Source organism: Camelus bactrianus, chromosome 15 (assembly GCF_048773025.1).
Source record: "Camelus bactrianus isolate YW-2024 breed Bactrian camel chromosome 15, ASM4877302v1, whole genome shotgun sequence".
NCBI classification, from domain to species: Eukaryota; Metazoa; Chordata; class Mammalia; order Artiodactyla; family Camelidae; genus Camelus; species Camelus bactrianus.
In genome coordinates, this window is record NC_133553.1 from 15,418,606 (window position 1) to 15,445,299 (window position 26,694).

The window sequence follows — 26,694 nt, forward strand, 5'->3', positions numbered from 1 at the left end:
CCGGCCCTCGAGGAGGCCACTGTGCCCGAGAAAGCACTGGGTCCGTAAACGTGACCGCGAGCCAGGAGAAAACGCATCAGTAGATATATTCCAAACGTGCTTTTAAGGAAGGCAATCACATTTTTGAAAGATTTCTGTCCCACACGGTTAATTTTTCTTAAAGCCTTCGTTCTTGAGGGGGCATGCGCGCATGATTTGGACGTCCCACTGCTGGGGGACATACGTCCTTCCCCCAAACGCCAGGCAGATTCCTTACTGAATAGTATACGATCCAGTAAGGAGTTTGCCATCTGAGCCTGGGGAACAGATACAAACCACAAAAGGCACAATGGAAGAGCAATCCAGAGTGGCTCTGCCCCGGCACCAAGTCTAAAGGGAGCGCGGGGCGGAGGAGTTCGCAGGGGCCGGGCGGGCGGGAAGGCTTCGAAGACGGCATTGCACACCTGAGAGTTCTCGGCAGGCACGCTCGGGTCCCCTCGCCGTGGAAAGGGCTTACCCCGCGGGGGTGCTCCAAGGGCTTCCTGGCCGAGGAACGCAGAGTTGAGAATAACACGCCAGCGTGTGCGGGGAGCATGTTCACGGTGAGCGGAGCGCATGGATGCAGGTGGAGTGGAAATCGTGCTGCTGGGACTTGGGGGCATCCACGTTGGCGTGTGAGCTGCAAACAGGCAGGTGCGTTTGTGCCCAGGCGTCAGGGGGCCACGGTGAGTTCCTGAGCGGAAGACCGCGGGGCTCGGCTGTGATGGAGGGGCACGCAGGACCCGGAGTTCCGAGGACCTGCTTTCGGGCCCCGCTGTTCCTGACTTCTCAGAGGTTATGATGACAACACTGCTGCTACTAGTGAACATCGGAGAGGTGCAGGGCAGGGTGTGCGTGTGCGGACACACACATGCATGTGCCTGCTAGGTTCACGTGTGCTCCCCAGCTGGCGCAGAAACGTGACGAGAGGCGTGCGTGCTGGAGTCTAGAATTCTGGCTGCAGAGGACAAGACACACCGGACAAGACGGGGAGGAGGGAAAACTAAACCAGAAAGAACCCCCTTCAGCAGCACCTGTTACACCAGGTATTTGGCTGCTCAATGGGGCGGCTCGCGCTCCCAGGCCCACCACCATGAGCATCAGAGCTGGGGGCTGCTGAAATCAATGCCAAGTGACCTCGAGGATTTGTACGTGCGGGAGAGGACAACCTCGCTGACCTGCTGACTTAGTTAAGGCCAAGTTAGGAAGAATGTGGCTTCCGCAGCCCAGGGACTTGTGGGCCCACTTCAGTCTCCCCGAGAACCTGGGCCACTGTGGAAACAGCACTAGGAATGCTGGCTTCCGTCCGCTGGCTTTCCGGTCGTGGCTAAGCCAGCTTCCTCTCAGCAGGCAGGGCAGTCCGCATGCACGCGTGTTCCCTTCAGCTTGGAGCCCTGGCGTCGCGGGGAAAGGCAGGGACGCAGGCTTGGGTGAAGCCCTCCTGCCCACTCCCCCAGGCCATCTGCAGGGCCTGCTTCCACCTGCACGGGGGCTGCTTTCCCTCTGGTCTGCAATGGACAGTGTCGCCCTGTTTCTCTAGGCAAGATTGTTAACGCACACCCAGTTCAGGCAGGTAGATGCTGGTGGCCTACTGTTCACACGGTTCCTGCCAGACATTGGGGTCAGAAATCTGGGCAGAATAAAATTTGCTTGTCTTTTAAAAACGGAGCCCGTCAAATGCAGTCGCCTCGTCCTCACGTCCCCCTGGACTGTGCGGGCGCCCCTGCTTTCACTTTGTTTCCTCTGATCACAGACCCCCCGGCCCTCCTTAGCTGTGGGGTTAGGGACTGGATTGTGGGTAAAGTAATATCTGTTTATGTCAAGCCATTTATTGCTAAGTTCTTTGATTTAGGAAAAGGTGGAACCTTTGGGTGACTCTTTTTCTGTGTCATTCCTACGTAATGAGAAATGTGCACGTGTGCTCTGCTGGGGCTGTGGGACGCGCCCAGGCGAGCGGGAGGCTGGCTGGACGGTGAGGCCTGTTGTCTGCCGTCTTTCCAGGTGGGGACCGCCGGGCTGGCTGGCCGTTGGTGCCGTGAGCACTATGCTTGCCGTGGAGACAGGAGGGGCGTTTCAACCCAGTTTACAGGACGGAGTCCCCTCCTGCACGCTGTGTTCAACGTGACCTGCTCCCGGGTGGGCCCTGTGGGAGCAGCTCCATTCAGTAGCCCGCAGTCTGTCCCTGCGAGAAGGGACCTGCTCGGCCAGCACGGCCGCGTCTTTGGGTTTCATCACGAAGGACACAGACCTGCAGGTGCGCGGGCGGCGGGGCCGCCCTTCACTGAGACACGGAAGCCAGATGGACGGTGAAGAGGAGCCTCCCGTCAGAAGCAGCCAAGACAGAATCAAGCCCCAGCGTGTCCTCAGCTCTCTGGTGTGGACTTGGGGACGGGCTCTGGGACCTAACAGGGTCTTTAGGGCCAATCCCAACCGCAGTGGGCCCTGCTTCTGGCCAGCGAGGTGACCACTGTTTCAGGTCACCAGCACACGTGTTCCAGCTGTTCAATTTCTCCATTGCCACGAGCCAGTTTTCAAATGGGCAACTTTTCTGCGGAACAAACTTTTTCAGAAACATCGATCGATCTTTTTATTTATCATCTGTTGCCTTCAATTGTTAGTCACCCCTCCACATGTGCGTTCTCCCCCCTCGCAGCCAGTGAGCTCTCTGCGGGCAGATGCCAGGGGAGAAGCTCCTCGTGGGCGACCCTGTGGGGCCCTGACGCATGTCTAGGAGTGCGCTGGGGAGGGAGGCAGGGACGCTCATGCAGAAGGCAGACGTGTGCACGACTCTGAATTACAGAGCGTGTGACCAGCTTAGGGAAGGGAGACTCCTCCGAGAAGCCCCCTGGGGTTGCACTCCCATCCTCGGGCCGCGCCGTCCCTCCCATTACCCGGCAGGGCCCACAATCCCTCCCTTTGTTCTTGCTCAGAAGCGTTAGAATGTGGCGGAGTTTATCCGCATAGCTTCCCCGTGGGCATCTGAGAAGGTGACGCGGTTCCTGCCTTGTCTCTGGAACACTCACTGGTGTTTGGTGCCCTATGTCACCATGTCCAAATTTTGGCTACCCCAGGGTCACCCTGCTGTGAGGAAGCTCGGTCACTGCCGTGGAGTTAGACGGGAGAGAAGCTGCCGCTGGGCGATCACAGCCCCCGGCTGCAGAACGCCCAGCCCGAGCGGGCATCATGGCGCAGAAGCAGCCCTTCTCCCACGTCCTCGGCTCTTCACCGACTGCATCCAGGGTTACAACAAAGTGGTTGTTTTAAGCTACTACATTTTGGGGTAACCTGTTGTGCAGTAATAGTAACTCGATGGCTTAGATGGGGGAGGAGGCAAAGGATTAAGCTAGAGAAATGTTCTGGGCTCACTAAGGAAGGCTCTTGGACGCCAAGACCAGGAATTTGGATTTTGTTTTGTAGACCGGGGGTTGGCACACTTTTCCTATACAGGACCTATAGTAAATATTTTAAGCTTTGTGGGCCATATCCAGTCTCTGTTGCATTTTCTTTATTTACTTTTTTTTTTTACCATCCTATAAAAATGTAAAACCATTTTCAGCTCAAGGACCGTATAAACCCGGGCAGCTGCCAGATTTGGCTGTCAGGCTGCAGTCGGCCAACCCTGGCGCCAAGACTGTGCCGCCAAAGAGGGTTTTAAACGAAAGAGTAAACTCACCTGATTTTAAACAGAACCTCCACCCCGTGGGAGCACTGATTCCAGACGTTACAGGAGAAGTATGTCGATAGAGCACGTGTATTTTTAAATTCAAGAGCTGGATACAAACTGATGTTTGCTGCGCTCGGATCCGATGCACGAGTGCGTCCTAAGCTGTGTGCGGAACATTCTGGATGGAAGCACTGTTTCTTATGTCAATAGGGCCCCGGGCCATTTACTGTGAAGACTTAGAAATTTCATTGTCTTAGTAACTGATGGGTTTATAATTATTTCTAAAATGTCCTTCATCAGAAGTTTTATTTGAAATCGCAGATCTTCGACGTTGCTCTGCTTTCTCTGCCCTCGGATGTTCTTAAATTGGAGATGGGTTGTCTCTCCATGTTTTCAACGCAAACATTTTGAAATAAATAATGCTCCTAACAGCTTTATATCATGCCATCTGTGCAAGATAAAACCTCGTACGGGGCTCCTAGCTACAAAGTGCGGTGGCTTTTACAGCCTTTGTCCTGCACTGAGCTGGAGACTGAGCACTGCTCCACAGAATTAAACAATGTCACATGTTTTAATTTTCTTTAAACAACCACAGAGATTGGCTTAAATTATTATCCAGCTGCTTGCTGATTGGAGGTGCCTTTCAAAGCTTCCAAAGTGCATCGAATAAAACTGCCCTTTGTGTAATCATTTTTATTGTGGAAAAGTTTTTGTGTTGGAAATGTTTGCCCCACATAATTAGCAGCAGCCCATCTGAGGGAGAATATAGTCTGTTTCACTCAAATGTGAGATAGGCATTTCAGGTCCAAATGGGCACTAGGAGAAAAGTGACACGTGAATCGAAAGATGGGCGTGAAAACCTTGGCAAGTCATTTGGTCTGCCTGGGCCGCGGTTGTTTACCTGTAACCTGGGAGAGAGCGGACGAACGAACGAGGAGATGACCGGTTAACGGGCACCAGGTACGCAAATCCAGCCCCTCCACGAACGTCACTCTGTTTCTGTTTTACAACTGTTCCGTGAGAGAGGACGCTGTTTACGTTTTATTGACGGTAAGGCTGATTCTCATCTTTCTTGCTTCGTGAAGTGTTGAACCATAAAATAAGATAAAACAGGTGGGAACACATTGAGAGATACCAAGAAAAATATCCCTTACAGCCGTATGAAGAGTATTCATTTCACAGCCCATGAGAGAGTCATCAGTTTCTCATAAAAGTGAAAGTTCTTTTGGCCGAGTCAGTTGAAATAATACTTTTCTTGGTGGACTCTTCTGGGTATGAGGGTAAGTTTCTCTAAGCACCTTCTTCTGAACTGAGCCAAAGCCAAGTGGATCTAATTTCTCGTAAGATGTTTCACTGAGTGTTGTAAAACCACGTTATTTGCTGAGCGACGGGTGTGGGGCATTGTTTTCTGCCTAGACTGTAATTGAAGCCTCCGGGGGTCCTTCTGTCATTCTCTGTCCCTTTGTGCTCCTTCCCTTTCAGTCCCGCATTCGCTCAAAGGACGCAGTGCCCTCTGCATCCGGCAGCACAGTGATGTCAGTCCGTGCTTGGGTTTCTATACTTCCTCTGGCCCTTTCGCAAGGATGTCCTCGTGGGGTCCAGCAGTGGAGCCAAGAGATGGAATCAGGCCCATCTCTTCATTATTTATAATTCCTGTTCTCTCTCTCTCTCACATGAACAATACAGTTAAAAGACTCAGTCGGACCAAACAGGCACTGTAGTGCAGTGGTTAAACACCAACGTCCTTTCCACCCTGCTTAGGCTCAAAGCGCAGCCCTAAATTATCAGCTGTGCGACCCTGGGCAAGTGACTCAGCATCTCTGCCCGCATTTCCTCCCCTGTAACCCGGGAATGTTACTAACAGCCCTTCGTCTCATAGCGTCAGTTCTGGGGTTGAGAGAATTAAACCTAGAGCAGCACCTGACACGTGGTAGGTGCTGGGGACACGTTCGCCATGTTCACTGCAGTTTTACAGAGGACCGCAGGGATTGGCGCTCAATACATTATGGGGCTTAACAGATAACATTTCCAGATCCATCCAAGGACAGACAGCATGCAAGTGTCCATCATAAATTTTGAAATTTGCTGAGAATTCACTTGGCTGTTTTCCTTTGCTTCAAATTAGAAATATACTAACCTGTCACCTGCTCGAGAGTTGAAAATAGTGATGAATGTTAGATAGGAGCACAAAGTGACTGTCAAAATGGTTGGACGTTCTTGGCCATAACCTGGTCCGGGGACTGACTTTTCAAGACCAGGATAGAGCCCTTGATATCTGCTTTGTCGCTCCTGTTTAAGACCAGACTGTGTTTTATTTAATAACAACTATGCGCTTCGAGAAAGGCACGTCGAGAAAGTTGACAAGCTCCAAGGGGAATAAGATAGGATTCTTCCCCAGATAACATGATGGTCTTACTACTCAGAGACGGCATCACCCAGTTAACTCCCAGGCGTGTGCTTCTGTGTTGCTCACTAATGTTTCGGGTAAGACGTCTGGTCTCAGCGGTCTGTGAGCTTCTAGCTGAACACTGCGATACCAGCCAGCCTGGGCTAAGAAACCCCACTCTTGGGCTGTTACGTCCCTACAGGTGGTTCATGATGGCTCACAGGTAGGTCCGCGCACGCGCGTGTACATGTGCGCGTGTGTGAGCAGGGGGAGTGAACAGGTGAGGCGGTGCTGGAGGATGACCAAGACGCAGAGCGGAGCGAGGGGCTCCTCTGTATTTCAGCCTCAAGTCTGTCTCCGAGGAGTGAGCAGGTGAAAAGTCCACCTGCCCATCCCCTGTTGCTCGCGGGGTCCGGGCAGCTCAGGACACAGAGGCGCGACGGCCGGTGGCGTGAAGCTCTGAGCGTCTGTGGGGGCGCGTGGGGCACAGTGGGAGGACCCCGCTGCAGGGATGTGAGGTGGCAGGTGTTTTACAGGAGAGGAGCAAACTTTCCTCAGGAATTCCACTGGCAGAGACTCAGCACTTAAAATAAGATTCTTTTTCTGGAAGTGGAAATAGGTCCAGACACAGGAAATGAAACCAACAAAAGCCTGGTGGCGATGGCCACGTGGAATCCAAGCAGCCCGGGCAGACGGGGTTCAGAGAGGACCAGGACTGAGCCTGTGACCATAACCACACCTGGCTCATTTTTAAAAAAGCAATGGCCTATTGGGGGTGGGATCAAAAGTTAATATTCAAACCCTACTGCACACTGTGCCATCTGCGGCTGTAGTTACGTTGAAACGAGCAGAATGTATGTTTATGCCAGACTTGCGGGTCCAGGAGTTTTCAGTCCCTTTACTGTCTTCGTGAGACCCTGATTTAGGTACCATCTCAAGGTGCGGAACACGGTAGCGTCAGTTATCTTTGCTGTGTAACAAGTGACCCTGGGACTGAGCAGCTGGAACCCGCACACATTTTGCCTCCATGTCTGTGGCTCAGAAGTCTGGGTCCTCTGCGTGCACTGCTCCCCGAGGCTGCAGGCCGGCTGCTGGCCAGAGCCGTGGTCTCGTCTGAACGCTCCATTAGGGAAAGGTCTTTGATTAAGCTCCATTCTAAGGCCTTACTTTACTGAGGGCTGTTGGACAGAGGCCACCCTCTGTTCTTTGTGATATGACTTTCTAACATGGCAGGTGCCTCATTAAAGCCAGAGAGAGAGAGAGGGAGAGACAGAGAGGGAGGGGGAGAGAGAGAGAGAGTGCTGGCAGGACGGGAGGCACGACCCTCCGTAACCTCACCACCGAGCCACCCTGGCGTTGTGGTTGCTGTGTTGGGTCCGGAGCAGCAGGTGTCCGTGGGGAGGGGATCACAAGAGGCTGGGAGTGCCCGGACGGGCATCTCCAGGGCCATCTTAGCACCATCAGCCACACCAGTTCTCGCTTCTGCTGTTAGGGGGTCGTGGGGGAAGGTGGATGAATCCAGGTGGGCTGCATCCTTCAGAGAATGTTCTAAAGGCTCAACCCTTGTAGGTGTGAAGACATCCCCTCGAGATGAGACACTGTAGAGGCAACGTGGTAGCGGGATGATTAGAGAGACAACACGAGGGGCCGAGAACAGCCTGGGGTCAGGGAGGGGCTCCGTGGGTTCTGAGGCCTTGCCCTTCTTCACCTCAGGAACCTTCCTCAGCATGGCAGCCACCCTTGGAAAGGCCCGACCCTTGGCTTGGCTGGAGCCCTTGGCCTCTGCCCACTTCTCCCTGCACCTTGACTCCCGAACCCTCCCTCCCTTGAGCAGCCCCCGACCTGGACACACCTCAGGTCCGAGCCTGTGTCCTGCACGTCCCCCCGCCTCCCACCAACACCCACAACTGCCTGGCCAGTCCAGCCCAAACTGTCAGATCAGCTTCAGCATCACCTGACCTAGGACATCACCCCTGGCCATCCAAGACCTGGGTTCTGTGCGTCCCCTCCAAGGGCTTCAGCTGCTGCTGCATGTGCCCCTCTTCCCGCTGCTGGGCTGCATCCCCCCACCTGCCACCACCACCACCTGCTGCCACCAGCACCAGCACGACCACCACGTGTACTGCAGCAGGTGTGAGTGGAATCATCCCTGCCAAAGAGAAGCAGCCCTGAGTTCCCTGGGAGGGTCGGGGGGAAGAAGAAAGTGGGGAGGAGCAGATAGAGACGGAGGAGGCCCTGCAGACGCCCCCCGACCCGCCGTCCAGCTCTGGTGCTCAGCAACTCTCGCTGAAGCTAGCAGAGGGCAGCGCCAACCCACGTGCTGCGGCTGCTCCTCCTGCTGGTGCTGCTGGTGCTACGTCCACCACTGTCACCACGGCTGCCACTGTCACTGCTCCCACCACTGTTACTACTCTTACAACTGTCACGGCTGCTCCTCCTGCCACTGTCGCTGGTGCTCTGTTACCGCCACTGCGCCTGCTTCAGCCACACCTACGCTTACTGTCACCACTGCTAGTCCTAGTACCTCCTAGTATTTACTGAGCACGAATCAACAGGTGCTACTTTATACTTTACATGTTGGCCTATTTAATTCCTTTTCTTTTCTTTTTTTCCCCTAAGAACAGATCAGATCTTTAGCTTTGTAAACTTACATAGTTATCAAAGGAGTAATGCCAACTACAAAATAAGAATCAACAGAATGCGGTAATCCAATCATAAAGGACAGTCAGATGTGCTTACAGATATTCAAGAAGTCAAAATAATAATTAGTTCATTTGTGTCCTTATTTTTATTTTATTATTTTTTTAGATTCCTCATATAAATGATATCATATGGCATTTTTCTTTCTCTTTCTGGCCCACTTCACTTTGAATGACAGTCTTCAGGTCCATCCATATTGCTGCAATTGGCATTATTTGATTCTTTTTTATGGCTGAATAGTGTTCCACTGTATAGATATACCACATCTTCTTTATCCAGTCACCTGTTGATGGACATTTGGGTTGTTTCCTTGGTTGCTGTATATAGTGCTGCTGTGAAAGCTGGGGTGTGTGAGTCTTTTTGAATTTTATTTTTCTCTGGATGTATGCCCAGGAGTGGGATTGCTGGATCATGTGGTAAGTCTATTTTCAGTTTTTGAAGGAAACTCCATACTGTCCTCCACAGTGGCTGCACCAGTCTGCATTCCCACCAGCAGTGTAGGAGGGGTCCCTTTTCTCCACACCCTCTCCAGCATCTATTATTGTAGACTTTTCAATTCCTTTTCAGATTTAAGATGCAGTCATTAACATTTGCTTCTCTTTCCACAGATGAAGAGAGGAAGCTCAGAGGAGTTCAAACGCCGGCCCGGGTCCTACAGCTGCTGTCAGCCTGCCTGGTATGCGCCTCTCTAGGTTGTAAGTTTCAGGAGCTTGGGGACCGTATTTAAGCTGTTTGTTTTGGTAGACCCAGAAGTGAACACAGGGACCCTTACAGGTGTAATTATTGTTGAATAAACTAGAGAAAAATATCAGAATACCTTGTGCAAAAGTTTGTATCACTCTGTGGCTGAATTTTCTCATTTTCTAAGGTGATAACACCATGGCCACGGGATTGCACAACTTCGTGAAGTCCTCACACCTTGGAAACACTCCATTAACACGGTCATCATGAGCCAAGTGAAGAGCCGGACCGCAATTACACCCTGTTCCACTCCAAGCGAGAGGAGCTGGTTCCGGATGCTGCAGTGCCTGACACAGCGATGCTGCAGCTGAAGGGCATTTTAGGCGGGCGGCCAAGAGCACGTGTTCGCTGACCAGTGAGCTCAGCACCGGGTGAAATGTTTCTTCTTAGAGACAATGAAAAATTAGACTGCTGCGGAAAAGCTCACACATGATACCTAATCTCGCTTCCTATCGGATTAAGGCTTGCGGTGCTGGTGGCGAGGGGAAAGATTTTTCAGAAGTGTGGCGTACGGCAGAGAGTGGAGGACAGGTGAGCTGGGCGTGTGCATGTGGCGGTGGAGGTGGGATGTGACTGTTCCGCACTCTCTACCCCCAAGCCCGGAGGTGGCTCCGTAGCTTTGCAGGGTTCACAGCCTCTGAATGACTAGGTTTTCACTCTGATGCAGGTGCGCTTGGCTGAGCTGGTGTCCCTTTCATTGAGTGATACTTACCTTGAGCAATTAATATGAGGTCACCAGGAAATGCTTCTGGCCCCCAGCTGTGCTTCTGTCTTCACAATAAGCCTCAGAATCACCCACGTTTCCCTGAGTCAGACCACGGCAGCTGAAGCACGGTTCCCTGTGCTTCCTCCTTAGACCTCTAAACCCGGTCGTTGTCTTGGACTGCAGGCTTCTGCGTCAGTGAAGGAGGACACTGTCAAACGCTCCTCGGAAAAGGCAGCATTTTGTTCTTTGCAGGAACAGTGGCTTGCAAAGGCTTCTCCAAGCTCTCGCTCCCGGCACCTCCCGCCCAGTCGCCTGCGTCCCGCTCCGCTTTGCCAAGGGCTCTGCCCGCACCGCCTCCCAGCCTCCCGGGGGCTCGCGGTGCCTGCAGGTCCTCGGACGCAGGCTTTGCCCTTTTTAAAATAATGAAGTTGTGTTTTCCTCTCTTCAGTCCCTCATGAATCTACTGAACTTTTCAAAATGTCAGAGAAAGAGAGAGTCGCTGGTTAGCTTTCCTTCTTCTGTGAGCGTCTGCTGCTTATTATCGGGGCCCCAAAATGTGTCTTCTGTGCGTTGGTTATTTTTAAAAATCCTGTGACAGACCTGTCGTCTGAGGGCGCTCCTGCCCCTTTCTGGGCCATTTTCTTTCCCAGAGGTGGATGCTGGCTTTCGCTTTGACGGGAGGCCAGGGCTCCGAGGCAGTGGTGGGGCTGGGCCCGCGCGCCCTGCGGCTCCGAGGGGCCAGGGCTTCCCGGGGGCCGGCGCCCTGCCGGTGCCCCCACACCGTGTCAGGTCCCCCACGGGCTGAACGGTGTGGACAGAAATGGGGGAAGATAAACTCTTCCCTGACGCTCCGCTGTCAGTTAAACCATAGACTGAACCCTCGATAAAGGCTCAGCGAGTCCGAGTGTTTGTCTGGGGTTTGCAGGTTCCTGTGTTATTTGTTTGGTGCGTTATTGAATGAAACTCACTTGGCCGCGCTGATGCCACGCAACAGTTTCAACACACACGATTCTGTATCGACTCCATTTTTACAAAGCAGGTTAATTTCGGGCCCTGGGTTAATTATAAACTCGGTTCTGCCCACTTCTGCTTCCTTTGACTCCATTTGGGGTGTTGCCCATTTACATCCAATGTGACCTTCGATATGATTTGATTTAAGTCTCTCATATCATTACTTTTTTTTTTTGCAGAGCGGGGTCTCTTCTGGTTTTTGTTCCAGTTTTAGTTTTTTTCCTACCATTTTTGAGTTAATCACGTATGTTTTACCTACCACTTCAAATTCATTTAAATTTATCTTTTTTTAAAAAAAACATTTTAGGAGTTTGCTTTATGGATTACAGTATATATATATATTTTTTATCACTGTTGACTTAGAATTAATATATTACTTTTTTTAAATATAGAAAACTTGCTCCTTTTTGTCACGTTTACATCTAAGTATTTTCTTATTTTAAGTCTGCTGTAAAGGAATTTTTAAAAATCTTATTTTCCTTCTTTTGTTGTTGGAATGAGAAATAACATTTCTCTTTGCACAGTGGCCTCGTATCTGTGGCCTTATTCGTTCTTGGGGTTGTTCTGAAAGTCCTTGTCCTACACAGACAGGCGTGGCAGTGGTGGGAAAGGCTGTCTGCTTTCTGTCTGCCCAGGTGCCGCTGGTTTTTCTCGCCTTACTTCACTGGCCGGGGTCCCCAGCACAACTTCTGTGTTACAACACGTAGTACGTGTACAAACGTTGTTCCCTGCATAGTCTTTTAATTTTTGCTTTAAACGGTAATGTGCAATCTAAATAAATCACGAGAAAAAGAAAACCTATTTACAGGCTTTCATATTTACTGACACACCTGCCGGACCTACAGCTCTTTATTCGCTCGTGTGAACCTACGTCACCATCGACCTTAGGCCCAGAGAAGCTCCCTCGGCGTTTCTTATAGCTCAGGTCTTTCAGAGAAAAATTTAGTTTTCTTTTTCATCTGGTATGTCTTTTTTTAATCCTCATTTTTCAAGGACGTTTCCCATTGGGCATAGATTTCTGGATTAATTTTTTTTTTAGCACTTAAAAAACGCAGTTTCATTGTCTTCTGGCTCCATCATGTCTCATGAGAAAGTCAGCGTCGTTTCTGCCATTTCTTCCCCGTGTGAAATGCGTTGCTGCTCTCTAGGTGCAAAGTCTGGAAGATTTTACCTTTAACCTTGGGGTCTGGCAAATGCGTGGTTTAGCAGGATTTATGATGGGGCCTAAGTGTAGTCTCCTTCTTATTTACTTTGCTCATGTTGTGTTGAGCTTCCTGGGTCTGTGAGGCGATGTCTGTCACTACATGTCAAAAATTGCAGCCATCATTTCCTCAGACGTTTTCTGTCCTGCTCCGTCCCCCTCCTCACCCTGGGAATGAACGCGCCCGTGTCCGGCTGCACGGTCTTCTCCGCGGTTTCCTACACCTGCGCTCACTCTTACTTTATTTATTTCTCTCTTCTTCAGACTGCGCTACTCCTGTTTCCCCCCTGTTGCCCCCAGTTTGCCATTAGGCCCCCCGGCAGCGTCTCGTCTCCGATGCTGCGTGTCTTGCCCTGAGAGCGTCCGCGTGGCCTCCCCGCTCGGTCGCGTTCCGTGAGTGCGCGTCCTCCGAGCCCTCGGCCTTGTTTACAGGAGCGGCTCCGAGGCGCTTGCCGGCTCACGTCAGCGTTGGGGCATCTTGCGTTTAGTCTCTGTTGACTTTCTTATTTCTTTCTGGCCTTGACTTAGGTCGCGGTTCCCTGTTTCTTTTCATGACTAGGGGTTGTTAAAACTGGAACCTGAACTTTACGAAGGACACATTGTAGAGACTTCATTTCTGTTTCGCTGAAGCACGTTGAATCAGCGGCAGCGAACTTGTCTGCGCGCAGACACTCACCTCGGTCTTTCCCTCCGTTGGCAGCAGCTGAAGTTCACACTCAGTTCTTTCCATCTGCAGTTGCTGCGCGGGTGTGTGTGTGTGTGTGTGTGGTCCCCGGGGCCCCCCCTGCACATTTCAGGCGTCCACCAGTGGTTTGGGCGGAGTTTATGGCAGGTCTTGGTGCTCGCTCTCAGTGGCTCCCCCGCACTCAGCATTTCACCCTCATCTTCCAGATGCTCTGCTCTGGGCCACACGTGGGTGGGAGGAGGCCCTGCAGGAAAAAGGTGCAAACTCACAAATCTCACTGTTGCCTTCCTGTGTTTTCAATGTGGCATCTCCTCCTGCTTTTGAGATATTTTGCCTAAGGTTTATCATTGCTTTCAGGGGGTGGTCCAGCCAGCCTGCCCTCCACGGCTGCCTGCCAGCTGTCCCTCCTCCTGGGCTGAAGACTAACTCCTTGGCTTTGCATCACTCCACTCGCGTTGCCCTGTCCTGTGGGAACAGCTGTCACAACCCGCGCAGCAGCAGCAGCATTCGCTGCTCCTCAGGCTCCGGCAGGGCTGTGTTATGTCGCCACACTTAACACAAGTCTATCAAGTCTGTGAAGTGTTAGAGCCACAGCAGTCGTGCGTCCCTTCTTGACCGGCTGCGGTCAGTTCCACAAGGCCCCCCGAGGAGGCCCGTGTCCAGATCCCCAGAAGCTGTGACCGTGCCCCGCGTGGTGAAGGCGCTGCCCAGCTGCAGTTAAGGTGGGAGATGACGATGACTGTGAGGTGGTCCCAGCACAGTCACGAGGGTCCTTCTGAGAGGAAGGCAGGCAGGTCCGAGTGGAAAGGCCATGTGACCAGGCCGCAGAGGGGAGCAGAACAGAAGGCGCTCTTCCTGACTCTGAAGGTGGAGGAAGGGCCGGGAGCCGTGGAGGACAGGTGCCCGGGGAAGAAGGAGGAGACGAGGGAGCAGTCCTCCCGGGCAGACGGCAGCCGCGCCGCCGACACGTCCACGGGAGCCGGGGAGACCCACGGCGGCCTCTGGTCTCCACGAATGCAAGACAGTAAACCTGCGGGCTTTGAGCCACTGGGCTGGTGGCAGTTTTTCACGGCACATAGCCAAGTAGCACACCCACCAAGACGACCTCATGCGTGATATCCATAACTCTCATCGCGTGAGAGAGCAGCGCGCTGTGTAGACCTGCTCGTGGTCCCAGTGCCTGAAAGCCCCTCGGGGACGGGCACTAACGCTGCTGTTTCCTGTGTGTTCACATCACTTTCTCACTAAAAACTACCGCATTGTGAGCTTAGGCTTAAGTCAAAGGTAATAAAGGATGAGATCAGTGTTTTGAGAAGCTTCGCTGACGGCGAAGGACGTGCCTTCAGACGCCGTGTTGCGTGGTCCTCGGGTGCCCACACGCTCCGTAGCGGCAGGCAGTGTATTTCTCATTTCTTCAGATGGGGTCTGTGACTTGACCTTCATGATAACACAAGTGGAAGCTTATAAACCACTTAATATTTCTTTATGCTGTTTCTCCTGAGTTTCCGTTCACCTTGTAAACTATTTGTCATAAAGCCAGTGTTAGCGTTTTTTTAGTGTCTAATTGGCAGAAGGGCCGTCTGCCCTCCTCAGTTTCGTGTGTCTGGGTGACAGTGGGTGACGAGTTTCGGCCAGTGCAACGTGAGGAAGGAAGAGGTCAGCTCCAGGCCGAGGGGCCGTGTCTGTGTCTCCCATTTGTGGTGACCTCGCAAACCACAGGCTCGGAGCGGGTGTCGAAGGCGGGGGGACCTGGGTCCCTGCCTCCCTCCTGGCCGCAAAGGCTGCCAGGAACGGCCGCACTGCGCTTCCCACAGCGAAAGGGAACTGTCACCGTGTTACGCTGCTGACACCTGGGACTTAGAGCCGCCGACACATTCACCTGCAGGTGACGCAATCACCAGATTAGGTCAGAAAAGCTGGTTTCAGAGAATCCCAACGGTAGCTTGATGGTGAACGGGGGCCCCACAGGCTGGGCACTCAGCACCCATTCTTCATTTCCCTGTAGCGTCCCTACGAGGCAAGTACTTTGGCAGGAGCCCAAGGCTCGAACAAGGTAACGGATTTACCCGAGCTGACAGCAGAGCTGGTGGGACTGCGCTCCGAAGCCGGGCCAGGCGTCACGGTCCGCCGTCGTCACTGCAGCACTCCGTCCTTGAAGCTTCAGCACCAGGGGCTGCCCTAGTGATCTGGTTCAGTGTCCTCTTTTTACGGAGGGACACGGGAAGTAAACAGCAGCACAGGGGGTCTCTAGGGCTTTTGTCGCGTGCACTAGCCCAGTGTTCAGCAATCGCCGAGTAACTCCCCAGTCCCTGGAAGCCGCGACAGCTGGCGGCCACTTGTTAAATAGTGATGAAGGCTGTGGATCAAGCTTGCGTCTTTCCTCTGATGGACAAAGCGTGTGGCCGTCCTCAGTCCTCCAGGGGCCCCGTGGCCCGTGAACGAGGCCCCGTGGATTTCTGCGGGCAGACCTGGCCCTGTTCCCCCTTAGACGCTCAGGTGTGTGTGCTCTCGTGCTGCGCACAGAGCTGCCTCCTCCCTTGTCGCAGTCTGGTTCCCCTCGGCCGCCGTTGTCAGAGGACACGCAACACTCCAGCGGCCGCTTTCCTGGGCGCCAGGCCTCCTTGATCGCCTCCCCGCTGTTCCACAGCAGGCTCTGGGTGGTTATCACGTCTTATTTCTGTTCTGTAAAGAGTCTCCTGTGCAGAAGTGCGTCCTTAATAGGCATCATCGTGTTGGGGGCTCGGGAAGCCGGCCGCCCCCCCGTCTGCCCTTCCTGCAGTCTTGTCTCCGGCTGACCTGTCGCTGGCCATCCAGCTCCCGCCTCATTGGGAAAACCTCTCTTCTCTGCAGTTGGATTTTATTCTTAATTCAGAGCCCTTGGAGTTCACAGCCCTCTGGAAAACAATTTTCACAGTCCAGGAGCCCACTTATTATCCGAGCCGTATTCAAGGGATTTCAGCCCATTAGCGAAATAAATGACTTTGTGGAAAAGGAGGACAAAGATGCTACTCACAGAGTCCCCTCCGCTCCCACGCCCCCAGGTGCTCTCTGGTTGGGACGCAGCGTCCTCATGCTGTGGCTCCACGCCGACTGGCCACCGCGAGCACAAGTCAGGCCCCCACGACAGCCTCCTCCCCGTGGGGCCGTGAGCCTGTCCCCCGGGGGTCCCCTCCACGCTGACTCTAAGGAGGACAGTCAGGTCCACCTCTTGGTAAATGATGGGATTTGTAAAAACCACATGATTTGCTTCAGAACAAACCTGTTTAAGATCATTATTATTTTCTAGAAAACTGCTGTTTGTTCCATAGCATTTCCCCCTCACCTACCACACTGTGCACTTTACAGGTGGATGGAGTTTAAGAGCAATAAAATGCCACATTCCCACTGGTGCAATACACTCACACACACACTCTCGCGCACACACACACACACACACACACACACAGTCCCTGCTTCACGATGACCGGGGCGGCCACGCCAAGGCCAGCCCATTTTGAGGACAACGATTTGAGACTCACACCCTCGGTCTGTATAGAGTCCACGTCAGCGCCGTCCCTCCAGGCTGCACAGTTAAGCTAGTTTCCTGAACAGCAGGAAGAAGAGCATGAAGGAAGGGCAGCACGAGGAGTCTGGACAGAGACGCGGCGCCTGTCTGCCGCCCCAGCAAGGACAGAGGCGGTCACCGAACACTGACTTCCTGGGGAACCATCGGAGCCGCGCGGCTCGGAGCCGGAGTGTCTGCCCAGGACCCCCGGGGGGTGGGGGAGGAGGGCTGAGAGCAGCGTGCACGGGAGCGGAGCGTGGCCTCGGAGGACGAGAACGCGGAGGAAGATGCCGATGAGAGAGAGGCTTTGGGGTTAGAACACGCGGAGTTTGGAGGAGGAGGATGAGCGGGGGGAGGGTGGGGGGGGACAAGTCAAAGGCGTGTCTCGGGTCTCGTGCCTGGTGACCGAGAGGCCTTTGCCGGCCGGCGGCCCTGTGGGCGCTCGGCACCCCCTGCTGGAGCAGCCGCGGGGAGCGCCGAGCTGTCTCCTGCTGCTTTGTTTCTTGGTGCTTTAAAAACATGAGTTTGAGTTTCTTATTTGTAAACAACTTTGCACATTTAAAAATATTCTTTCTGATGTGTGTTCACCTCCCGGGGCATTTGTCAGAGCACAGGATCTTCCCCGGGGAAGTTTTAGACTCTTCCGCGCCAGACTGGCGGAGCAGCGGGTCGCGGGAGCACAGGTCGCGCGGGGAGGGCTGCCGCCCGGGCCCCGAGCTCCGGCGCGCACTTTCCCCGGGCGGGCGGCCGACACTCAGATCGCCCTTCTGAGGGCAGCCGGCTAAGGGGCGAGTCTGAAGTTGGAGGCGGTTGCTGACGCGGCCGATTTCGCCGAGATCTCCGCATCTCAGGCACCCTAGGAGGCACAGCAAGGTGCTTTCAGACCAAAGGAGCTTTGAGGGGACAAGGAGAAAAGGGCGTGTTTGGAGAAATGCTGGCCCCATAAACGAGGGAGCTAGTGTGAGGGGAAAAGTTCTTTAAAACTGGTACATAACAAAACTGAGGCAAAGTGAGACAGAGAGAGCAGAACAGAAAGTGAGAAAGGAGCTGACGACGGCGGCACGAGAGCACCCTCGAGCCGTGCCCCCCTGGGGGCAGGGGGGGGCGCGACGCGCCCTGAGCGTGCCCTCGCCGCGTCCGCGGCCGTGCGGGGGCGCCCTGCTCGGAGAACATACTCTCTAGGAATGAGAAACCGCTCATTCATTCTCTCGTTCCTTCATTCACTCAAGTCCCCTCTCCCCCTGCTCAACAGCTGCTCGGAGCACTTTTGTCTTTGGACACGACCTGTGAGTCCCTTACGTGTCAGTCTTTCCCCCGGTAGTGACAGGCCAGTCTCTCCGCATCCTGTTCCGTCAGAAGGCCTTCCTGAGTGAACGGGCTCCTCTTAGGAGCAAGGAGCTAGAGGCACAGGGGGAGAAGCCTCCCCACGAGCGTCTCTGCATCAGGGGCAGCAGACAAACACGCCAGCCTGAACGGCGGCGGGGCCGCTGCCAGGGCTCCTGGGCGGAGAACCCGAGGTCAGGCTGACTCGGTTTCAGGCCCAAGTCCCAGCTCGGTGAACTGCGTAAACGTGAAGCGGCCTGGAACTCACACATCACGTCTGCAAAACCGAGTGGTAATCTCTGCTTTGGGGGAGCAATAAGGACAAAGCGACGTACGGCTAACCGCGTGAGAAAGCGGTAAGTAGGGGCGTCAGACAGGTAACCCTCCCAGACACACAGCGCTGCCCGCGGAGCCGGGAAGGGGGACCAGGCTCAGGCACGTGCCCCCTGTCTGCCTAATGCCGCCTGTCTGTCCTGCATCCCGGCGGTGTCCCCGCGGGCTCTCTAAGTGCTGCGTTCTAGAGGGGCTCAGCCGTCCAGACGGCTTATAAAGCGGGAGTGGAACTGGTCTCTGTGTCCACCGATGTTGACCCCACTTGTCTTTTGTCCAAACCCCCTGAGATGCAGGTCCGTGTCCGTGTGGATTGCAGCCACCTTTGCGCGGTGCCGAGAGCAAAGCCGCTGCCTAACTGACCCAGTTGTGATTAGCTAACCGGCTTCCTCGCTCACCACCTTCAACTTGCTTTGTTTTCTCTAAGTGACGTATTGCGTTCTCGGGCCTCGGCAGGGTGCCACCCCGGCTGACATCATCTGAGAAGGTCTGCGGTTACACCCGCCATCGGAGCTGCCCGGGACGTCCCCCAGGCGCTCTGTAAACACCAGCCCGCTTTCAGCGCCTGCCAGGAAGGGCGGTGCTCCTTCCAGTGAGGGAGCGGGGGTTCCGGCTGTTCCATCCTGAACTGGAAATTGATATTTCAACAAATTAAGGGACAAGAATGGGGGGCCTGAGGTTTGGGGCTCACAGGTCCTGGTGCTGATTTGGTCACTAACTACATTTATGGTTTTGTGTCTCTCCTCAGAGGCTGCTGTGATAGACACTTAAAAAAATTCAAAATGAAAGTAGAATATGTTATGCCCAAGGCATTTTTTTTGTTTTGATTTTTAAAAAAATGCATATGCAATCTAGGAGCAATTTTATCTATGCATTTTAGATTCATTTACACTGAAATTATTAGTGTTTCGTAGTGAGTTCCCCCTGATGTCCTTAAAGCCTGTCGTGAGTTTGTCTATAAAAATCCTCTTTCTCCTTCCTATAAACAGTGTCACGGTTTTCTGGAGGCAAATGAAATGCATCCTGAGAGCTGGGGGTGTTCACAGGAATTTTCAGAGTCCTGCGTTCTGATTAGGGATAAATTCAGTCCTGGCCGGTGAGCTCACCCGCGGTCAGGTGCCCGCTGCTCCCAGCCGCGTGGACAGGTGATCCTCCCCAGACCCCAGGTCTCCCCAGACCCCGCTCCTAGACATGGTTTAGAACCTCTGCTCCGCATCTCCAGCCGCCAGGTTTTCCTCCTGCTGAAGGGAGCGACCTTGCCTCCTCCTGTCTCTTCTCCCTTCCCTTTCCCTCAACTCCTTCTCTGTTTCCCGTCCCTGCAGGAGGTCACTCAGGCACGGATGCCCCTAGGTCTGCTGGTGGGACATGTGAAAGCCACCAGGAGCCACAGAGGTGGAGGGGAGAGGCCATGCCCAGTGGCAGGGTGTTGAGGTTGGTACCACGTGGGCAATATCTAAACGAAGGCGCATCGGTTAGGAAGCCCACGGAGCAGAAGACTCAGCGTGTAAGCATGTGCTTCTTCTGCTTCTGCAAGATGGAAACAGACACCAGGCCCTCACGCAAATGGGCAGAGTCACGCTTTCCGGATCGGAATGTGACCTGGTGGCTACTGTGGAGGGTCTAGTGCCTCCTGGGCGGTGATGGCCTCTGGGAACGTGTCCTGAGGGCACAGTGTCAGTTCCTCCGCTCCGCCAGCTGCCCGCGCTCCGGGGTGGTGACGAGCCCGTCTCCGAAGCCAGCAGCTCAGGTCTCCGCTCCCGCTCAGCTGGGGCGTGCAGCCCGGGGAAGCTCCTCCCAGAGCCACTGCCTCCGTGTCCTCACCTGTGAAGTGGGGAGGACAGCAGTGACATCCTCCCCACGGGGCAGGTGACAGCCGGCGAGCACCGCAGAGACGGCACATGACGGGCGCTCAGCAGACGTCACTGTGCCTCTTGGTCGTCGCTCTCAGCTTCAGCTTCTTATCTAGGGAATATGAACAATAATAATTTTTACCCAATAAGATTATTGTGGCCTTTAAATGAGATCATGCTTGGAAAGCACGGTGTGAGGCGCACAGTAAACACGATAAATGCTGCTGTCGACTCCATTTGGGCAAAAACTTCTGAACAAAGTCCTCACCGTGTGCTATTTCTGCTGGCAAAAAATTAAAAAATCTGGAGAAAGCTGGCCATTTCATCTGGTTGCTGTTTGGAACGTGAAATGATGTTTACAATGAGTGTTTATTAACACTGGGGAGAAACTAGCGACTACACATCAAACAGATAAACAGCAGGCTCTGCTGTGCAGCACAGGGAGCTACACTCAGCTCCTTGCAATGGCCTATGATGGAAAAGAGTATGGAAAGGAATATATGTGTGTGTATGTCTGACTGAGTCGCTGTGCTGAACACCGGAAACTAACACAACGTTGTAAACTGACTCTACTTCGATAAGCAATAACGCTGGGAACAGCTAAGGTAAGACTATTAAATTTAAGAAAGACAAATCTCAAGGTCTCACCTGAGAAAACCTACACACTGGGGACAAAAATCTAGAAGAACATGCTAATAGATTTATGAGTGCCTGCCTTTGTGTGGCGGGATGGAGAGTGTGTTTTTCAGGCTTTATATTTTTGTATTTTTAAATGATTTTTTATGGTGAGAAAATATTCCTTTCAGAAACTGGGGGCGGGTCAATCCTTTTACAAAAGATCTTTACATATTTTTTAAGCCTGGGTTTTATAAGATATTTTTCTTTTGTAGATCCTTCAATGGCATTGTGGTAATTGGAAAAACTGGGCCATGATAAGTAATTTTATGATGACTGTCTAATATCAATTCGAGTAGTAAATGGGAGCATAAATGAGAGCATTATCCACCCTCAGATCAGGGTGCTTGTCCACACACACTGTGATTAAAATTTAATAATTTATTAAGCACAGAGACCGGCACATTCACTCTCAATAAATATTTATTAAATAAATGAATAATTGTATTAAAAATGAAGTTGGTCATTGCAAGAATTTAATCCCTGCAATGTTATCTGAGATCAAAAGAGGAAAGCGCCGAGTCAGCTGTTTCTGCACAAAGAGCTCCGGGTCCGAGGCCGGCGTCTGTGGACACCACACGCCCGACGCTCTGCCTCCGCGCGGGGCCGTGACTTGTCTGCGCTGTTCCATTGTGTCTTTTCTGTCTCTGCGGTTCTAAGCGGTCTGCATGCGTGATGGAGATGACCTACGCTTGTTTCATGCGAGTGCATGCGTCGTTGGCATGTTTGACACCAGGAAGTCTTGTTTTCCGTTGCAGCCAGAATGAAGAGCAAACGGTTTCTAAGAGGTGAATGGCTGGGGAGGCCTGTGGGCCCTGCCTCCCACCTCCCCTCCGGTCTTCCTCACCTCAGGTCCTCACCCCCCTTCCTCCCCTCCTCGCGGCTCCCAGTGCCGCGGTGGCTGGACATCCTGGGCTGACACAGGGCCCAGGCAGTGCCCCCCTCCCTTCTCCTCCTTCAAGATGCGGTCACACCTGTCCCTCTGCATCCTGCCCTCCCTCCCCCAAGCCTGTCCCTCCTCCCACCTCTTATGTCTTTTAAGGAAGGTAAGAGAAGCAACATATTTATAGAGTCTTTTATATGAAGTCTCCCCTATTTATAATTTCCAATTCTCTTCATTTTTGCCCTGTGAATTCAAGTTACCATCTTACATCCTTCTCGGCTTGCAAGGCTGCCTTTAACAGTTCTTATAAGGCACGTCTGCTACTCACATTCTCCCAGCCTTTCTTTGTGGGCGAACGTCTTTATTTCACTTTCAGTTTCGAAGGGCAGCTTCACTGATACACGGACTTCCTGCTGAGCATCCTTCCCTAAGCACTTCGGAAGCATCATTCCGTTGCTTTCTGGCCTCCACGGCTTCAGCTGACCAGTCGGTCATGTTCAGCCAACACTTCTGTGTGTATGCGATGAGGCGTGCTTCTGTTTAGTGCTCTCAAGATTTTCTCTTCTCTTTGGCTCTGCACGGCTTGACTGCGATGTAGGTAGACGTGGATGTCTTTGGGTTTTCTACGTGGATTTCAGTGAACCACTTGGATCTGTAGGTTAGTGTTTTTCACAGAATTGGGGATGATTCCAGCCATTACTTCATTGCTTTTCTTCCCCTTTATCACTCCTTCTGGAGCTCCTGTTACATGTGCTCGCTTCCCTGATGTCCTGTAGGTACTTTCTGCAGCTAATTGTTCTTAATTTTTTCCCGTGTTTTACTCTGTTGTTAGGTTGAATTATTTCCATTGATTCTTGTTCACTTTCGCAGTTTCTCTCTTCTGCTGTCTCACATCCATTGCTTGTCAAGCCCACCCCGCGAAGTTTCCACTTCAGTCGCTGTCCTTTATGACTTCAAAATTTCCATCGCTTTTTTTGGTAGCTACAGATTTTTATTGAGATTCCCTATTTGTGCAGTCATTTTCATCATATTTTATTTAACTCTTTAAATATAGTTTCCATAATTTGAGTATTTTTAGACGCTCTGAAGTTTTTTATCTGCTAAATTCAGCGTCTGGACCCACTCACAGTCAGTTTCTATTGACTGCTTCCCCACTTTTTCCTGTATACAAGTCACACTTCCCTGTTTTTGCAAGCCTCATAATTTTTGGTTGAAGACGAGACATTTCAGATAACGAGTTCTTGCAACTCTGAATTTTTTCCCTGAGGGTTATTGTTGCTTCTATTTTTTGTTTTGTTGTATTTATAATAACTTGCCTAGATTTGATCTCCCCTGTGATTTGGAGCTGGTGGGATCTTTGCTCGTTTTGTTTTTAATTCTTAGTTTTATGTTGTGCTCTGGATTCTCAGAAGGCACTCCCAGGTGTGCACAGTTCAGTTTTCAGTGGTGACTGAAGTTTGTGCTTGAGCTCTTTGTGACAATAGAGTTTCTTCCCTCTGCTGATGGATCTGTACGTAGGGAGAGGCGATTTCAAAGTATGCCAGGGCTTCCTCCTTGTGCCAGGCCCTCCCGCCCCTGCCCTGGCAGCCCCACTACCATCACTGGCCTGGCAGGAGGGTGCAGGCGGCCCTGGGCACGACCACTGCAGGCTCCCCCCAACGTGACCCAAAGTTCAGTAGCTTTCCATGAGTAAACACTCCTCCATTCGCTGTCTGCTTTAGGTTAGTATTGAGAACCCTTAAAATGGTTGTTTTGATATTTTTGTCCAGTTTAGTATCTGTGTTTTAGGGGAAGAGGATCTGCTGACCTCTTCACTCTGACAAAACTTCAAGTCCCTAATTTTACCTATTTTTACAAAATATATTAGCATAGAAATTACAGTTAGGGAAAAGGCAAAGTGAGGAAGTGCCTGTGGAGGAAGGAGGGCTGCAAGAATGCTGCGGCGCGCTTCCCTGGTGCCTTCCGACTCTCTCTGCCTTCACTCCGCAGTTTTCCTTTTACAGAGGGGCTGCTCCTGTGCGGATGCCTTTTCTTCTGAGCGCCCTGAGTCCAGGAGCAGATAGGAGCCCTGCATCCCATTGGCATGACTCAATCCTAACCCCGTCAGGCGTGAAAAAGAAGCCACCAGGAATTTGTGACAAAATCATCCTTATTACATTTTCCACTCCAATCTCATTTGAATTCGGATTGCAAAGCTGAAGCTACAAATGTCTTTTCCTTCAGCTTTAACCCTAGTTTGCACAGCTGCAGCGAGCGCTTGGGAGCAAACCATCTCCAAGTGTTCAGGAGACGTATCAGGCTGAGATGCCTAAGACAGTTTTTTCCCCTCTCTCTTCCTTCTGTCCTCACTCAGCCAATGATAGGTGTTCACGCTGTTGGACCACAGGGTATGCAGTGGGACCAGACGCACACACACAAAATGAATGGCATCTCACAAGCGAAGTGGGCTCGTTCAACAGTCATCTGCACGATGTTCATCTTCTATGGTAGCCCAATTCCCAGATGAAAGGGGGGGTCATTGAAACTGGCCAGGTCCATCTATCAACTTCTTGTCAGAATCCATCCTGGGTACCCAATTTTATGGTTTGTTCCCTTCTTCCTTCTTTCCTTTCTCCGTTCTTTGTTTCAAATTTGAGCATTTAGTTTTGAACACTTCATTATGAACAATTTAGCTTTTGAAGATCTCAGCTGCAGACTGTCTTCTGTAAGGTTTTATTCTTGCCTTTGGGTGACATGTTTAATTCCCTCATTGAGAAAAGTTGAGGGAAGAGAGGCTCCTTTCTGCTATACAAATCTTCGTAGCACAGTGCATTAAAGATAAAAAAGAGAAGGAAAAGAAAAGAGCCGTGGCCAGCAGGAAGCTAGGGATTTGCCTAAGCCCCGAGGACGGGGCAAGTGCTGGGCAATTACTCAGAGTCACGTGCACGTTTCAGACACATAAAATACTGAGCAATGGGGAGACACGAGCATTGTATTTCAAACAGCTTTTATTCCAGTCTCTATTTTTCCCCCCACATTTAAACAGCTTTTTTTTTTTTAACTTGTAGGGAAACTGTTCACTTTTGCATGGGTAATACAGAAGGAAGGAGCTGGAGGGTGAGGCTTTCCTGCAGGTTTAGCTAATTAATCAGGGCAGAGGAATCACAGTTGGTGGGGACAGAAAGGACTTACTGGATGAACCACTCATGCATGCGCAAGAGCATTTTACAGAAAGTCAGGGACGCAGGCACTGCTGTACACACCGCACAACAGGAAACGCATTCTGGGTGCCCGTGGATTTAAACAGGCAATCCTTGATTTCTGTGGCAACGCGGTAGGGCTCAAGGCGCTTTATAAATTGTATCTTGTTAATCTTTGCGAAACTCCAGAGAGGCAGGGAGTCGATAAATACCGGTGTCTCTCCTTCGGACAGTGGGAGGACGGCAAGTGGGGAGAGATTAAGAGATTTGTCCAAGGTCACACTGCAAGTTAATTAGAAAGTTTGAAAGAAAATGTGTGTCCCAGGCCGGCTTTCTTTCCCTCAGGCCCCGCCGCTCCATCTCCACTCCTGGGCGTCTCAGCCCTGAACGGTGGTCCCAGCACTTGCTGCTAATTAGTGACTGGGGGAGCCTTTTCCTTACAGAGGCTTAGAGATGGAGCAGAGATGGGGACCAGGGAGGGTCTTTATTACCTCTGAAGCCACCTGGCCTCCAGACAGGTGCACAGGAGGTCATTCGGAAGGTTGACAAAAATGTCTCAGTTTGCATTGCTTCTTGGAGATGCCTCTGAAGCAAATGCTTTTGTCCAAACATGGGGATGTTGTTGACAGTGGACAGGAGATAAGAAATCAACAATCACTGTGTTTGAAGAGAGAGTTCTAAACCATTGATTCTTTCTGGGTATCCCGGGGACCAACAGAGGATTTATTCCTCACTCTGCTTTCAGCGTATTTCTAGGTGGGTGAAGGTCAGTTGCAAGCAGAGGTAGTGATGCAGGCACAAACCTAACTCTAACTCCCTGCAAATTTGAGTTTCTGCTAAAACCACCTTATCTCTCACAGTCACCCCGGCCTGAGGCCACAGACAGCCACCCTCAGCCCTCTCTCTTGTTTCTGTCCCACGTGCAGGGACAAAGACCTCTAACCCCACGTCTGCGATACTTCACGTGGCGTTGTCCCCGATCTCTTCTGTGGCGTCACCGTGGACCGGGCTGTCCTGCGTCCGGTCCGGCCGGCTCTGGCCCCGCTCACTCCAGGCCATCCTGCTTCGCCCCGACAGACTGTCTGGAAGCACACAACCCCACTCAGAAACCGCGCAGGCCTCCCTGGACGACTGTCTCTAAAACACCCATCCAAGCCGCCAGGCGAGACCTCGAACTTGCCGCCACATGTTTTTCTGTCTCATAGTCTAATTATAGGACCTGTGGTCCCCAAACATCATTGCCACCACCAGCATCCTCACGATGGCAATTTTAAAAATAAAAGCTATTAAATTGTGCAAATGACTGTCTTTAGGTCTAAAATGATACCTCACCTCTTTTTCTCTGGATTCTGCATTTTTTTTTTTTCATCAGGACCTAAATTCTTTCACCTTTAGCCAGTAGATTTTGAAGCGTGTAAGGATATAACGTGTTTTGACCAATTCTATATATCACAGGAAAAAAGCCAGCGTATTTACCAGCTTCATTTAAGAAATGTGAATGCTGCGGGTCCCTTTGTGTGAATAATGACCTTCCTTTTCCACTTTTTCGGTGCTGCTCGTTTGCAGAGATGAGCAGCATGAAGAAGCTCGCGCGGCGCGGAATGACACGGCAGCGCACGGGCCGACGCCGCGGATGGTTCTGCTGTTAATAACGGCTTTGGCAGAGTGCTCTGTGCCTGCACAGTGCTGTCCTCTTCCTCTTCTTAATCATTTTTCACATATTCCTGGGAGGTAGAAATCGTTGATTTTATAATTTCCTTCCACTGATGAGAAATTAAAAAAATCAGTGTTTGTGGAA

General features: G+C 52.0%; 1 long non-coding RNA gene across 1 annotated transcript; it reads left to right on the plus strand.

Annotated features, from left to right (window-relative positions):
* The first annotated feature begins 427 nt into the window (after positions 1-427).
* LOC141573452 (uncharacterized) lies at positions 428-26,342 on the plus strand. Its single transcript, XR_012499168.1, has 3 exons — positions 428-9,444; positions 9,637-10,040; positions 25,823-26,342. It is a non-coding gene; the product is annotated as an uncharacterized LOC141573452 (long non-coding RNA).
* The last annotated feature ends 352 nt before the right edge of the window (positions 26,343-26,694 follow it).